The following is a 4,883-nucleotide window of genomic DNA, read 5'->3' as shown; positions in this document are numbered from 1 at the left end:
GGAGGATGATATGGAAAACCATCATGAATAAGAGGTGAATAACCATGCCAGAAGAGGTGGAGCTAACCCTGCTGGACAAGAGAGGAGAGTTCTGGGCTCATACATCAATCCAAATCCAGGAAATTGTGGTAGCAGCATTCAGAGGCCAACCATCCATGCTAACAATTTCGAATTAAAGCCTCAGCTCATAACTCTTGTCCAAAACAACTGTTCTTTTGGAGGAAGTGCACAAGAGGATCCTAATGAGCATCTCACTAAATTCCAAAGGATATGTGACACGGTTAAATCTAATGGTGTTCATCAACTGACACTTATAGATTGTTACTGTTTCCATTTTCTTTGAGAGACAAGGCATCAAAATGGCTAGAATCATTCCCAAAGGAAAGCTTAACCACATGGGAAGATGTAATGAGCAGATTTTTGACAAGGTTCTACCCTCCACAAAGAGTAAACATGCTAAGAACTGAAGTGCAGACATTCAGACAGCAAGATGGTGAAACTCTCTATGAAGCTTGGGAGAGATTCAAAGACTTGACAAAGAAATACCCCCTGACATGTTTAATGAGTGGGTGCAAATCCACATCTTTTATGAAGGGCTGAATTATGAATCAAAGAAGGCTGTAGACCACTCATCTGGAGGTTCCCTAAACAAGAAGAAGACCATTGAAGAGGTCATTGATGTTATAGAGACAGTGGCTGACAATGAGTACTTTTATGCCTCAGATAGGAGTAACAACAGGGGATTCTTGGAATTAAACCATATGGATGCAATCTTGGCCCAGAACAAGATAATTACCAAGCAACTAGCTGAGTTGACCAAGCAAATAGATAAGACTCAGGCGGCAGCTATTCACACTCAACCATCATCCCAAGAAGAATTGGAGACAGAAGAAGGAGCCAACTAAGAGGAAGCTAATTACCTTGTAAATTCATCTAGGCAAACTAATGATCCTTACTCTAAAACCTATAATTCTGGTTGGAGAAACCACCCAAACATTGGGTGGGGGAACTAACAAAACCAAGGCCAAGACCACAGACCACACAATCTAACCCAGTATAACAATTCCACTCACCAAAACTCCAACCAAAAACCATACCATACCACACAAAACACCTACTCACAACCACCACACCAAAGCCACAACAACCACTCTCAACACCCCAATTCCACCCAACCATCACCACATGATGAGGACAGAATGGCCAGGATGGAAGCTATGCTTGCAAACCTTTGCAAGGAGTTTGAAGATATAAAGAAATTCAAGGAAGATGTGAGAGGGAGTATAAAAAAGCCGAGGAGAGATTATTAAGAATCTAGAAGCTCAAATAGGACATCTCTCACAGTAGATTTCGAAGCCCACGGATAGTTTTCCAAGTGACACTGAGAAGAATCCAAGAGGGGAAATGAAGAAGGTAAGATGGGAAGAGTGTAAGGTAGTTACACTTGCAAATGAAGAAATTCTATATAAAGATACTAGCAAACCAATAAAGAACAGCCAAGAAAGCCCCCAAGGCAACTTGGAGAAAAAAGAACAAGGAATTGGATATGTACAAAGCAAAGAAGCAATAAGGGAAGAAACTCCGAAACCTTATGAGCCAAAAGCACCATTTCCTTAGAGACTAAAGGGAGGTGAGGAAGAAAAGTCATACTCAAGATTCCTAGACATGTTTACATCCCTCAATGTCAACATTCCCTTTGTCAAAATTCTCCAACAAATGCCCCCATACATCAAGTGCATGAAAGAGCTACTAGCCAGGAAGGGCAACCTGAAGGGTGGCCAAACAGTGGTGATGAACAAAGAATACAGTGCTCTTATTCAGAAGGACGAACTTCTAAAAAAAAGATCCATGGAGCTTTCATATTCTATGTGCTATAGGAGAAACAAAAATTGACAGAGGATTTTGTGACTTAGGAGCTATCATAAATGTGATGCCTCTATCTCTTATGAAGAAGTTACAAATCAATGAGCTGAGATCCACGGATGTAATCATCCAATTAGCAGACAAAACTCAGAAGCAAGCTAAAGGAATAGTCGAAAATGTGCTGGTGAAAGTGGGAAACCACTTCATCCCCACTGACTTTGTTATTCTGGACATGGAAGAAAGTTACCTTGATTTCATTATTCTTGGGAGACCATTTCTAGCCACTGCTAGAGCCCTGATAGATGTGGAACAAGGGGAGTTAATCCAAAGAATATATGATGAGCACCTCACCTTCCGTGCTTTCAAATCTACATCTGAATCCGAGCCAGAACCTAAGGAGCCAAAGGATGATCACAGTAACATGTGCAAAAGGGAAGGCAACAGTGAATCAGCAGCTGAACAACAGAAACAGTCCTTGGTGAACAAGCAAGAACTTCAAGAGATACATCAACCAAGAGAATTCAAGAAAGAGCTAAAGCCACACGAATCAAGAAGAGCCGCTAACAAGGATCTCCCTAACACAACAAGAGTCAATGGAGCACTAATGGAAGAAGCGAAAAGAGTTGTGAAGAAATTGCCAAGGGGATAGAGAAACAAGAAAGTTCCTACAGAAGGTTTTTCCCCTGGAGACAAGGTAATATCAATCTACCATTCACCAATCCCACTCCATCTGCCCACCATTCCATCTCAGTTACCTCAAGTGTTCACCATCAGAAAGGTCCTTTCCATGGAGCATCTAGAAATCATCAAGGAATCAAGTGGAGAAAGCTTTACAGTGAGAGGAGAGGACCTCAAGCATTACAATCCACAGTAGCAGTAAACCAACCGTCAATCTAGTGACGCTAAAGAATCGCTCCATGGAAGGCAGCCCATGATTTAGTTTCTTTGTTTTTAGTACTTCAGTATGAATAATAAGTGTTGCTCTAACATGAATTCTAGCTCGTATAGGCAATTTTGACAATTATCATGACATTGAGAAGCATATGATCCAATTCTAAGTTTGATGTGCCTACAGGCACACTAAGATACCTTTCAAAAATAATTATCATAGTGCCAATTTGACATTTGTTTCCTGGAATATATAGCTAAACATTAAGTTTGGTGTTCTATATATTGCAAGAACAAGTCATGAGAGTCAAGTTTTCTTGAGTTTTAAAAGTCATAAAAGTGCAACCATGGTTATAATTTTTAGTTCATGTTTAGAAATAGCAAAATAAAGTTTTTCTCATGATGGTTTAACCAAAAAGTGACACTAATTTCATTGAGATTTCAATGACAACATTTGGAGGAAGTGACACTTTGAACCATATGACCAAACACTAAGTTTGGTGTCCTCCAAGACTATATATTGTGGCACCAAAAAGAGTCACAGTTGATTAAACTAGCATAAGGAATGATAGTCAAAGTTTCAGTTTTAAATATTAATTGTTCTCTTGCCACCACCAGTTAGTACTCACTCCTTTTGTCTTGTTATGATGGTTAGGTGAGCAAGAACTATTTAATGAAAGGGACAAGACAATGAAAGAGTAAGGCTAGCATGAAGACAAAAGTGGATCACATGGCTTGAAGGGTGAGTCTGCACATCCTTGGAAGAAGCACTTGGAAGACCGAAGAGATATGCTTCATGAAGAGGCAACTTTTGTCTTTATTCAAGTTTACATGCAAACACTTCATGCATAAACTTGCCCAAGGAATCCTAGCCATCCAATCTTCATTAAAGCTTACTATAAATAGCCTAAATTGGACCGTGCATATGAACTCAAGATTCACACTTCTTGTACTTCAGAAATCCACTTCCTATACCCTCTAAAATCAAAGCCCACGATCATGTTCTTTGTGGAACTAATCATCCTTATTCACTTGCTTCCATAACACTACCTTGCCTTCAAACCACCCTTTCACTGAGAGTGCATCACACTAACCATACCTTTTCATAAACCTTTAACCTGAACTCGGCCAGCCAATCAAAGAAAGCATGACATCTTCTTCAAGTTCCAAAAGAAGAAGAGGAAAGGAACCCATGGTTGAAGAAGGTGAAAACGAATATGATCATTGGAAGTTCAGATCATGGTACCATCAAATGCAACTTGGATGGATGAATGACAAAAAGATATATCTAGAAGTCCTTTTTCAGCTACCTGATGATGGGTGCCTAGAAATGAAAGCCAAGATCAGAAAGAGAAAATGGGAAGGGCTTACCTCACCAATCACCCGGATTAATGCAAACATCATAAGGGAGTTTTATGCTAACACCCCAAGGCTTAATATGAATGAAGCCCCAACTTACAAGAGTTATATACGGGGGGTGGAAGTGGACTTTAGTCCGAAGACCATCATGAACGTCTTAGGACTTAGGACTGTACATTTTGATGAGCTAGGGTACCAGGAAAGAGTAAATGGAAATCCAGATTATGATGAAATCTCTAGTGATATCTGTGTGGTGAATGCTGACTGGGAAAGGGACAATCAAGGAAGGCACAAGTACTTGAAAAAGGGATACCTCATCCCTGAAGCAAAAGGATGGTATGAGCTGATAAAGAGATCAATTCTTGGCACGGTGAACACCTCAGAAGTCAAAAAGCAAAGGGCTATCATGCTACACTGCATAATGGTGGGGGGAGAGATAAAGGTCCATGAGATCATTGCAAATGACATTCAAAGAGTTGCAGAGAAAAATTCTGCTGAAGCCTGGCTTTATTACCCAAGCACCATTATGAGGTTATGCATGAAGGCTAGAGTACCACTAGAGGATGCCCACCCAATGTGGCTGTAGCCAGACATGCCTATAACCCTCGAAAGAATGATGAATGTCACAGAGACACAGCAAAGTCAAAGACCACAAAGGAGGAGAAGGAGAGAAGAACCACAGGAAGGAGAAGAGCAACAAAAAGAACAAGAAGAGGAGCACCAATTCCAACCACAAAATAACATGGACATGGGGCGGATGCAAGAAGCAATTG

This window comes from Arachis ipaensis, chromosome B04 (genome assembly GCF_000816755.2).
Source record: "Arachis ipaensis cultivar K30076 chromosome B04, Araip1.1, whole genome shotgun sequence".
NCBI classification, from domain to species: domain Eukaryota; kingdom Viridiplantae; phylum Streptophyta; class Magnoliopsida; order Fabales; family Fabaceae; genus Arachis; species Arachis ipaensis.
This window is presented reverse-complemented; position numbering follows the sequence as displayed.